At 32.3% G+C, this 12,804-nt stretch overlaps 1 long non-coding RNA gene and 1 pseudogene across 2 annotated transcripts in view; one reads left to right on the top strand and one right to left on the bottom strand.

Annotated features, from left to right (window-relative positions):
• The window catches only part of LOC110181163 (uncharacterized), a 58,135-nt pseudogene extending 50,946 nt beyond the window's left edge, over window positions 1–7,189 (top strand). Inside the window, exon 2 of the transcript XR_015271687.1 lies at window positions 5,747–7,189. The product of XR_015271687.1 is annotated as an uncharacterized LOC110181163 (transcript). The remainder of the gene's footprint in view (window positions 1–5,746) is intronic.
• Window positions 1–12,804, bottom strand: part of LOC147643685 (uncharacterized) — a 65,217-nt gene that overhangs the window by 48,903 nt on the left and 3,510 nt on the right. The window lies entirely within an intron of this gene.

The raw sequence follows: 12,804 nt of genomic DNA, 5'->3' as shown, positions 1-12,804 counted from the left end.
CCCTATAAATCATATATATTCTTAATCAGAATTAACAGCCGAGTTTATCTAGCTTTATTTTAAAGAGAAAATTTTTTTTCGATTTTTTCAAAAATTTCAAAAATTTTGTATCGTTAAAATATTTAAAAATTGCCGAAAATTATGAGTTTCTGAGAAAGATTCTATATTTAATGAAGTTTTATTTGATGGTGTTATTCAGTCACAAATTGTTAAGATCTTGAATTAGAATACGATTTTTTATTAGTTATTAGCAAGTTCTTAAGTACACATAAAATTTAGTAGACTTAAAAATCTGAAAAACCATTTTATGCTCTTGTAATCTTGATTATCTCTACAAAATATAACAATAAAAATACCATTAAAGTTCCTTAAAGAATTTTTTGGTTATACAACCAATAAAACTTAAAAATCCGCCTCAGTAAAGGCATTTTCCCTACCAACTCTCAGCCGCCTTTTTGGCCTGATGTAAATCCTGTGAAGTTTTCAACACCGCCTCATAATGAATGTGTCGATCCCCAACGAGTCATTCGATATGCAAATCGCTCCCCGAAATTTCACCTTTCCCAGAGAGAGATACCCCAACATTTCCATAGCACGAGCAAAAGAAAGGAAATGAAACCAGAGCAAGTCTGTGGCCAAAATCAAGTGAGGTGGAGGTTGCCTTGGCCAAATTGCTAATCACACTCACAGAAGGCTCAAATCCAAAAAATCCAAGTCGTTAGCCAAAAGCCAATTGCTTCCAGACACTTCCACAATAGGATTTTTTGACTGAAGCCGTGTTTCCCCCAACTGGATTGAACCATTTCCATTTCCATTTCCATTTCCATTACCATTACCATTAGCATTTCCATTTTCCATTTTCCCTGCCATTGTCCGATTTTTCGGTGGCTTGACGCATGTCAACACACCCAAGTGGAAAAGTGCAACGGGACAACCTGCAACCTGTACGACAAACAGCAATTTCCGCACAAAACACTGACGGCAAAAACGCAAAATTAAATCATTAAAATTGCGACACTAAGAAATGCCAATTAAAAACCTATCGGGAATTTTCGCAGTGCCAAAAAAAAAACAACCAGAAATTACAGATTGCGCGAGAAGTGTCAAAAAAATCAACGAGCCAAGCGAGGAAAATCTGCGAGGGAGTGCGAAAAAGACGGAAACGAGTCGAGGAAAGCCACAAATTAGATGTTGAAAGATATGTACATATATATGTATATACACGAAACTTAACCACTTCCCTCACCTTAACAATTGCAACTAATCTTGAAAAGCAATGGTAAAAAAATCACAAAGAAGCACAGAGGGGAACTTGTTGGCTGACGGCGAAAACAATGTTAACGAAAAATAGCATTTAAGGAGAAAGTGCGCATACCAAAAGCCAAAGTTTTACAGTCTAACAATTACAGCATGATGACGATGACGATGAAGATGAAGATGATGATGTTGATGATGATGGTGAAGATTGCGGGGAAAAACCAGAAAGAAAGGCCTGACGAGATGCAGAGATACTCTTTTTAGGGGGGAAGTGGTTAACAATTCAGAGACGGGAAATGGAATTACAAGATAAAAATTCAAACAAAAAAGTTTCTGATTAATACAAGTTTCTCATTTTTTAAATTAAAGGGGAGCCTTTGTCTAAATACATATGGGAAAATATTTGATTGGGCCTTATAAAAACATTCTTTTAATAATATTTAACAACAATCATTTTCCAACTGTTTTAAAACGTGCCACAAAATTATTTATTTGCTGTTTAAAAATGTTCAGTTTCAAAAATCAAATGAGCCTTTGTATAAATAATAAATAATAAATAAATAAATAAATAAATAAATAAATAAATAAATAAATAAATAAATAAATAAATAAATAAATAAATAAATAAATAAATAAATAAATAAATAAATAAATAAATAAATAAATAAATAAATAAATAAATAAATAAATAAATAAATAAATAAATAAATAAATAAATAAATAAATAAATAAATAAATAAATAAATAAATAAATAAATAAATAAATAAATAAATATATATATATATATATATATACAAGAAAATATATTATAAACTCTCTTAAAAACATATTTTGGTTTATATTTAACTAAAATCATTTACAAACTCTCTTAAAAGCGTGCCACAAAATAATTTATTTTCCGTTTTAAATTGTTCAACTTAATTTTGTAGGTAATTATTAGTTTTCCCCATGATATCTTTTCAATCTATATGCTTAACCTTGTTATTCCGCTTGGTATATAATTTCATTTGTTCAATGTTTTTGTGGCACGAATTTTTTCTTTATAATTGGTTTTTAATAAGCCTAATAAATAAAATGTATTTTCTCTAGAGTATAATAAAGATAATAGAGATTCATTAAATCTATATAAATTTCATACTGAAAAGGACAAAAAAAGGTAATAAAAAGTGTTGAACCATTTATAAGCTTAATGCAAATATTAAATTAAAGAGTCAGACCACTTAAGTTTCTTTAATCCTTCACCTCTCCTGGTCCTTCCTGCCTTAATATTCAAGGAAAAAATCTAGAAAATTCCCACTTATCTAGGGTATTCCCGGGGAGTCATAAACACGCATATGGAACCACCTATCATTACGATTTAAGGCCGTAGATGTATGTAGAAGTCAGCGCCAGCTTGATAGGGGGGAAAAAGCCGCAAGAGAAGTAGCTAAAAGCCAATGGAGAAGGAGGAACAAGTTTAAATGAGGTAAAATCCGCCTTGGGCCTATAAAAAAATACAAATAAAATAAAAATAAAAGAAAAGAGAGTGGAGTGCAGTGGAGACTGCAACGACGATGTGGCAGAGTAAGCTAAAAATACCCAAGATGCATCTGGCAGATACAAAACGAGTACACCTAACCGAATCAAAGTCTGGAATTCCGCGTATTCTGCCAATTGGAGTCACACTGAGCGAAAGGAAGGGAGGGAACTGGAAGTATCTATGGGTTCAACGATCTGCAAGATACATCTGTCCAGCATTATGATCACTTATTATGAGTGATAACCAATTGACACTTGGCCAGGATGGCTCATCTTCTCCTCCGCCTCCTTCTCAATTTTAAATAAAGCAAGTCTTTCGAAAGGGGAATAAAACCCAGATGAAGATGGATCTGTAACCGATATCTCCAAGGGCTGTTGTAAAAATGAAAACCTGATCTTCGCTTTATGATGATTTCTGCAACGTTTTAATTGTCCCACTTTTTTATACTGACCAGCACCGACTGAATCTTGGACCTTGAAAAGTGTTTATGCCCTTCTTTACCTTAGCCTCATGTGGCAAATAAATAAATATATATACGGGTACTAGCTATATAAGGGAAAAAAAACGAGTTAAGACAGGGAAAAAGACCAAGAAATGACACTGATTTTAAGTTTTTTTTTTTTTGTTTAGAAGAGTAGACAGACAAGACAGTTTTTAATTTAAAAAACTGACACTTGATGAGTGTCAAAATAATAATAAATATGATTTTGCAATCAAAATTGATATTAAAGCTTTAAAATAAAACTATTCTCAGCAGATTGTAACAAAAATTATGACTAGAAAAAATTTTGGAATAGAATTTTCTTTAGTCAAATTAAATTTTATGAGAATTAAGTTCTTAATAGTACTAGAAAATAACACAAATTAAACGTTCTTTAAACTTAAATTGCCCATTAATTATATGTAAGATCTTTTGACCTTAAATTCAACTTAACACACATTTCATATTATTTAAATCATAAATTTGAAACCTCCCATATTTGTCTTTTGTAAATTAAACAAACTTTTCAGCAACATATTTTCAAAGAAAACCTCCTCCCAAAAATCACTTTATGACTTTTAAGGATGAGACAGGACAAGTCAAAGAACTAGAACAAAAATGCAATGTGTGCTTAAAACTTTAATAAACTTTCAATGGTGTTGAGGAAAAAAAAGACCACCAGCATTCCATCAAAATATGTGGCACAAGTCGATGCAACGAACCATCTCCAACTTGAGCCAAGACAGCGATAGATGATGGTTCAGTTTGGTTCGGTTTGGTGTGGTTTTGTTTAGATATGGAGCTTACACTGATCAAAAAAGTCATAAAATATGGAAAATGTAATTTGAAATAAGTGTTTTTTAAGAATATATTCAGTATACCGATTTAAAATTTGAGGGATTAAATTAAATTGGAGAAAGTAGGCAAAGCCGAAGATATTCTTAGGAGTTTTAAATATTTATCGCTGAGAAAAAGTGTAATTTAATTTTATTTTCAATTTTCAAGCTTGAGATTCTGAATTAAATATATATATATTTTTTAATGTCTTAAAATAAAATAAATAAATAAATAAATTTTGTGAACTAAATATCCAAGCAGTTTGACTTTAAAATCCTAATGTAAGAGTGGTCTAAGCAAAGGCTTAAAGAATTCTTAAATACTTCCCCCGTATTCCTATAATTCTCTTAATATTAATTAAAATACTTATGAATACTCTACTAAATCTTCCTTTAATCTCCTCTCGAGTAGACACATTTTTCCCTCTGTGTATGAGCATCTTTCTGTGTGCAGTTTTCATTGCAATATCTCAAACATAGCAAACGGGGACAGGCGAACGACATGAATGGCAGCATTTGCTTTGGATTTTCTTCAACTAGAACCAGTTTGAGAGGAGAATGGAGAGGGGAATGGGAAAACCCTCCTCCAACACCAACACCACCACATTTCAAATCCAACTAAGCTGCAAACATCAAATGCAATTCAAATTGAAATCCTCACAATGCATACAGTAGTAGTTGTATTTTCGGGTACTCACTATCTCTTTGCCTTGTCTCCATGTGAAAAGCTGGAGAATAAGGAAAATCCACACTGGCACATAGAAAATAAGCACAAGACATGGAGAAATGGTGGAGTTGAGTACTTTACTGCTATAAGATACCTGGTATTCAGTAGATACAAATTGTGGCCTATTTTTGGGCAGGTTACACTTGAGTAAGAGGTCTGTGAAAATTAATTAAATAATTACTTGAGCTTTTGAAGTGAAATATATATTTAAGATATCCACCTTGTTAATATTTACAAGATATTTAGCTTTAAATACTCTTAAGCTTTGCGATTACCGTCTGTGGAGTATGGAATTCAATCCAAGAAGTAGAAAAAATGCCAAAGACAGCAGTCACAAAAGAATCTTGAACTCGAAATGGGTCTCTTGCACAGTCACAGATACTTGTGCACTTACAGATACAAATGCAGCGCCACCCGCTTTGGCACACAGATACTTTTATATCAAGCCAGACTAGTTTCAGATGCCGCGTTTTATTTTATTTTCAAGTTGTTATTGCTGTTTCAAATATAGATGGTCTCCACTGCATTCCCAACGATTCTAACTCCCCGTTGCCACTCTGTATTTTCTTGTATTTCTTGGAGGTTTTTCTTTTTTCTTTTTGTATTTGAAACATTTATGGCCTGATAACAACCAGCAACAACCACAATGTTGACATAGATACGTTCATTGAATTGGGTTAAGTTTCTTCCTGCTCGTTTTGGTTTGTTTTTATTTGTGCCTTTGAGGCAGGAGCTTTTCCCGGTTTTCTCTCCTAGTTTTTCTTTTTTTGGTGGGGGGAAAGATGAAAGATTAGCTCTGTAAAAGGGTGCGATTACTTTGATTTCCGTTCGAGAGTATCGGATTCATTTTGACCTTGATCTCTGTGAAATTTATTCATTTATACTAATGCCCTGCTCTTTGGCTCTTTTTGCTTTTTCTTTCCAGGTGAGTGTCTGCGATTCCGTTTCTCCATTACATTAATCAGAATTGATGACGATGAACCAACGGTTATATGGCCTTTTGATAAAGTTCGCCATGGTAATGTCAGATGCAATTTTCAATTGCATTTGCCGCAGAGTGATTTATTTTATGGTTAAGACATGGCATTGACTTAACTACCAAGTTGTGTGTCAAGTAAAAATATGCTAATTACTATTTTAAAAGGTTCTTGTAATTAGCGGCATTTAAGAAGAGTGTTTATTGGAATTAAATGAAGCTATTTAGGGGGGTGTTAATGCCACAAACCATGTAAGCTTTAGCTATAACTTAAATTAAGTAATAAATAATTTAATGGGAAACTTGATATATGAATTTATGTTTCTTTTAAAAGATAATAAAATGTTTTTAGATCATATTTAAGCCTTGTTAAGTTCAATTTATAATACCAAGAATTTTGCTAAAACCCACAATCCTTTTTGGTCTTGCACTTAACCCACAAATGGTGTTTCCCTAAAAGTGTAATCACAGTATCTTGTTTAGTTTACTTGCTGGTTGTGTTTTTTGGAGCTCCATGGTAATCTCTGGGAGAGTAAACTCCTCTTTTGATAAGATCTACATTTACAGAAATTAGCTCAAATTGTTTCAAATGCCACAGCAACAACTTGAGATAAAAATAAAGACAACAACAACAGCAACTGGAAAATCCCGCACACACAGATGCTGCGCCTCAAATTGCAATTCCCATTGCCATTTCTTCTTTTTTATCTGGTTACATGATGCTCCCTCTCTCTTATTCTCTCTCTCTCTCTTTTCTCCCTCTGTCTCTGTCTGGTTTTCTTTCTTTTTAACTACCTGTCTCTTTCGTGCTGTAAAGTGGCCAGCTTCGGACTTAAACCAGTGGTACACTGGAAGGAAATTGGATCTTAAGTTAGGGAAATTTAAAAAGGTTTAAGGATACTAATATCTTATAAAAAATTATAAATATTTCTTTAATAAATATTATATGTCGATGATGCATAAATCGATATTCTATATATTTTGTCATTACTTTATTTAATGTCATATATCGATATTTTATAGATATTTATGCAATAAATCAGTATTTTGTGTGATATATAAGATAAATGAAAAAGGGAACATATAAATTTAAGAAAATCGGTTTTCTAAATAAATGAAGTAGTTTATTACTATTTACAGTTTTGATATATAATAGATTATAATATTTTCGATGTGATACTAAAGCTATATTATATATCGATGATGCATAAATCGATATTCTATATATTTTGTCATTACTTTATTTAATGTCATATATCGATATTTTATAGATATTTATGCAATAAATCAGTATTTTGAGTGATATATAAGATAAATGAAAAAGGGAACATATAAATTTAAGAAAATCGGTTTTCTAAATAAATAAAATAGTTTATTACTATTAACAATTTTGATATATAGTATAATAGATTATAATATTTTCTATGTGATACTTGTGCGATATATTATATTACAGTATTAATTTCGGCATATTTATGTATAAAATCCTTCTTTACCTTTAACTCCTAATCAAAATAAGAACCTTTTTACTTTATTGACCTTGGCCTGGCTACGAAATCTGTTTTGTCTCAAAATAAAAACCAAAACACTTGAATTTTTCTCAGTGATTCTTTACCACTCCGTCCCCCCGCCTTAAAATAGCCACTCCCCCTGCAGCATCCTGAAATTGAGAACAAGTTGCAAGTCGCCGCCGCATCGCTAACAAAGCCACTCGACAACTGCAAAAATGTGGCCAGGCAAAGTGTTGATGATACAGAGGGGGCGCCGCTTCTCTTTTTTTTCCAAGGGGGGCTTTATTCTTTTTTGTTGTTGTTGTTCTTGTTGTTGTGGAGGGGCTTCGAGGCTGCCACAGAGGAGAGAAGCGGCGGCAGATTGGCTAACTGGCAATTTGAGGACTCGGGCAAGGCGACCAGTTGCAGTTGCAGAACTGCTTCTGATGCTGGATGCCGAATGCTGAATGTTGGATGTTGGATGTTCAATGTTGAATGCTGAATACTGGAGCTGAGAAGCTGGGAGAAGGAGGAGGGAGCATAAGAGTTGGGAGATGGAGCTGCCTTCTCGCATGACAAGTGGCCAGCAACTAAATCGTAGCAACAGTAACAAATGCACTTGAAGAATATCTTTTAAAAAATTAACACAATATTTCGAAATATAATTTCGATAACAAACCAAAAAAAGATACCAAAGGAAAGCTTTCCGAATTCAAATTAATGAATTTTTGGCTTAGTTATGAGTTTTTGAATATTTTATTTATAGAAAAAAATTGTCATATACAAATACTGATAAATATATCTGCTTTAAGAATGGTATTAAAATTTCGGTTAGAAGCTTGTAATGCAAAGAAGGAATAATTTCCGACCCTTTAAATTATATATTTTATTGATCAGCATCAACAGCTGAGTCGATCTATGTAGGTATATCCGCTTAGGAAAAAATTGTTTCGAAATTTTTCGACTTTTTCAATAAAAGATAAGGGGTTACATCGTTAAAATTTTCAAAAATTGTTTAACATTTAAGGTTTTAAACTGAGTATGCAGATTTGTTAACTTAACTTAAAACTAACAAAGGAAAGCTTTCCGAATCAAAATTAATGTATTTTTAACTTATGAGATTTTGAAACTTTGATTTGTAGAAGAACAATATTGTCATTTAAAAATATGGAATTAAAATTTCAGTAATTTTTTTGAGTACGTAGATTCATTAACCTAAATAAAATAATATTTAAATATTTTGTAAAGTGTATAGCAGCTGTAAAACAAGCTTTTGGTAGAAAGACGCAAGCCAAGACCCGGCTTCCTTTTGCCCAGTTTTCCCTGCTTTTTTTGTATTATTTTCTGCTCTTTTGTGCATTTCAATTTATTGCCCCAGAACAACAATTTACAGAGTTTTGTGCTAGGCAACGGCACCACCCACCCAGAAAATGACCCCACTACCTCCTCATATCCTATCCTACTCCCCCTCACGCAAAAAAAAAACAAGCTTACCGCCGCCCTGGAGCGAAATTGTTTTGGATAAAAATAACATTTGATGCAAGCAATTTGAAATTATGCGTATGCCTCCTGCAAAAAATATTTCGCATGCAGCGCCATCTGTTGTCGGAGTGACCTGAATTTTGGATAGACGAGTAATACGATGGGTCTCAGAGGGGTCTCTAGAGGGGGTCTGAGAGTTATCTTTTGATTTTATTTACCCAATATATATATATTTATGGAGAGCTGTGTTCTCCTTCGTTCGCATGATGTGCGTGTCAATAAAAATGCATAGCATGGAAGAGGTAAATATAATTCCTTATTTATGGGAAGTGGAGAAAAAAAAAAATATATATATATATATATTACGGAAAAAAGTCATAAATCTATCTATCAAGTAATTAAAATAGAAAGTATGCGATGGAGTTTGGACAATTCAGTAATATAAATATTTTCCGGTATTTTACAGGAGGACTATTTTAAATTAATATTACTATTTACTTTTAATATATAATATTTTTTTAATTTCAAATAAAAACTGTAATTTCTATTCAACTTAAAAATTATTTTCCTCCTTATTTATATAACTTCCACTGAGCTCTTACAAATTCCTAATTTATTATCCCAACGAATTTTAATCACTGCAAAAACAAACAAGTCTATTTATAAATTCCAAAATAGATGAAATATTCACCCCAAAAATATTACCCTTTATATTTGCATGTCCCATAAAGGCAATTCACAATTAATGAGGTATAAAATGCACTCAACTTTGGGATGGAATGGAATTTAGACAATAGACAATTGTTGGTCGAAAGGGAAGACTTTCCTTGAAATCCCATCTATTAGTTGGCAGGGAACAGGTTGCCTTGGCGCTGAACCAACAATGAACGGATTTTCGATACCGATTCAATCAATAGGAGCGAAACACGTGAACTTTGAACTGACCTAGCCCACAAAAAAAAACAGAAAAAACGAAAATCCAAGGAGAAAACGAGCTAAAGTGGGCAGAGAAATCGAGGGAAAAAAAGGGAAACGAAACGAATCCGAATCGAAATGAAAACGGTGCACGAAAAGTGCAACAAGAGGCATGCAACAAGGGAAAGGTAAACACACCGAAAGATACAAAGATACATCCCCATGGCGCTGCTCAGATACATTTGGGCCATTTCTGGCCTGGCACTCCAAATGCAATTCGAGGCGGGCGGAGTAGATAAAAAAAAACAAAAAAAAAATTCAAAATAACACTAGGAGAAATTTAAGAAAAAGTAGCCTAAGATTTGGGTTTAATAAAATTTAGATATATTAAATGGTATTTTAATTATAGTCAGAGGCTTCCAATTTAGTGAAGGAGTCATTTCTGCCCTATAAATCATATATATTCTTGATCAGCATCAACATACGAGTTCATCTAGCCATGTCCGGTAAAAAAATTAACTTTCAAAAATTTTCGCAAATTTTCAAAATTTTATAAGAGGTTACATCGTTAAAACATTTTATAAAGAATTGAATTTTAAAATTTTAAAATTGAGTGTGCAGATTTATAAACGTTCTAAAAACTTATACATGAAAGCTTTCCGAATCAAAATTAATGGTCTTTTGGATTAGTTATGAGTTTTTAAAATTTTGGTTATTTGGAAAAAATTACATATAAAAATCTTGAAAAATATGGATTCGAAGAATGGAAATCTTTTAAGCTTAGTTATGTTTGATTTCCGATATGATCCTATAATTCATTTGTAAATTAGTTTTCTTTGTTGTTTATTTTAAAATTTGTTTTACTGATTGGAAAAAATATCAACCTTAAAGGATCTTCTTGTTTTTAATTTTTGTTTTCTTTCAAAAAATTCACAAAAATATATATCATTTTATGTATTAAGCATTAAATGTTTTTTTTATGATTTATGATGTATGATATATGTATAGTTCATTGAAGTATATATGTATATGCAGATACGAATGGCAACACCTGAATTTTCAAGCTTTCAGTTTGTTAAAAGAATTGTTTTCTTAACAGAGTATAACACTTTTATAATATATACTTTTTCTTACTCTAGTTTTAAACGTAAATATTTTTATTATTTAATTTTCTCAAAGTGTACGTCCATATATATTGATTTACGCAACGATAAAATGGCACACTCACACTCTCAGCGAACTACAGTTAAATATTTTTTGTGTGAAAGATACAATGCTGCTGAAATATTGAAATCAATTGCAGGTTTCTGTTTCGGTTTTTTAAGCGTTTTAAGTTTTGCGTTTTTTCCCTCATTTTGCTTTTTTTTGTCGATTTTTTTGGGTTTCTTTTCTGATTAATTGGCAATGGCCAATGCAAATGTTGTTGGCCTTTTGGCTGGGGCACAGATACAGCTACATTTGCAAGTTAAAGATACGAATACAGATGCCAGGCGGGCTCGTACAGATACAGATACAGTTGCATTGTCAACGTTCCAAAACAGCCCCAGCAGCGTATGGCATACAATTTAAAAATGTATCCAAGAGATACATTACACATTACGGCCATGGCTTGCCAAGTCTTGGCTTTGGAAATTCCCTTCACTGCATTCTTTCCCACACCAAAAAGCCAGACAAAAGACCAGAAATACATACATACGTATATATATATATGTGTATATTTGTATATGGATAGATATAGATACTTTTTGGGCCTTTGGTCTTTGCTAGTTTTGGTTAGTTGACTGCAGGGCTTACAAAAAACCCCCAAACTCCAAACCCAAACAGCATCTCTATCTTATTCTCAGACCGAGACTGAGTCGTCGCCGTAGTCATTCGCAGTGTCGTAAATTTTATTAGAGTGTAGACCCACAACTTAATCATCATCATCATCATGATGATCATGAGCAGCAAACCTAACACAATTTTACTTAGTTTGCATTTTAGCTTATGGCTTTTGTGTTTTACTCACAGCTCCAAAAAAAAAAAATATACATATATATAAAAGAGGCAAAAAAAATCACTCCTACTCGGTACATACAAAACCATAAAACGTTTCGCATTTCAAAGGCCACACACATTATTATTATTTTCAGCTATTACTTTGGGGTATTTTTCAAAAGTTTTCAATTTATTTTTTTGTGCAGAAAACTGATACGACGTCTTTTGACTTGACTTGAAGCCCTGAGTTATTGCCTTAACATAAATGCCTTAGTCTCGGTCTCAGTCTCAGAGTCAGTTGGTTAGCCTAGCTTAGCCCCTTTGCAATATCGAAGTAGAAATATCTTAAAAAAAAAAATAAACCCTCTCCAATTACAATTCATTTTTGGCATTCACTCTGTCAAGTCAAAGTTCAAAATGTTATCACACACACAGAGACAATGCCTGAGATTGAGGCTCATCTCATTGATTTTTCTGGTTTCCATTTTGGGTTCACTTTTGGGGTTATCAATTGTCCAATAATAATAATAATACTCTGTGTGTTCAAATATATAAAACAATTATGGTTTGTATTTCTGGGGAATGGGAGCCCAGAGATTGGGAAAGAATGAGTTCATTGCCCAGACAAAGCTTGATTTTTAAAGCGATTTTTAATTTAGAAAGTGGTTGAATATTTTAAAATTAGACTAGGTCAAATACTGTGCCAAAAGATGTACTTAAATATATTTAATAAAATATAGATCACACTTATTATTAACTCCTCTTATAAAAAAATCTATTAATTAACTTCAACTTAATTCCCAAAAAAAAATCTACAAAAATGCTTACCAAGAATATCATTCAAAAACTTTAAAATCTTTAAGACTAAACCAGATTTTATTCATTTCTTGGAATCGTGATTTTCCGCCAAAAATCCAACAAGAGCCATGGAAAACTTTGAAAGAACTTTTTCCCCCCCCAAAATTTTGGACTGCGTAATGCAATTAATAATAATTGCCAGCGCGCAAATTTGTTTGGAAAAAAATTCACGTTTAAAAATTTTTGATGAAACAAGGAAATCTTTGCAAGAAATCGGGAAATCCCACTGGATTTTTTTTGTTATATTTTTCATATTTCTCTTAAGAGAGTCTCTCTTTGATTTCA

The sequence above is a fragment of the Drosophila serrata genome, unplaced genomic scaffold (assembly GCF_035046125.1).
Source record: "Drosophila serrata isolate PLE 108 unplaced genomic scaffold, ASM3504612v1 contig_249, whole genome shotgun sequence".
NCBI lineage: Eukaryota > Metazoa > Arthropoda > Insecta > Diptera > Drosophilidae > Drosophila > Drosophila serrata.
Note: the sequence above shows the minus strand (reverse complement) of the source record. Positions and strands in the feature narration are given on the sequence as shown.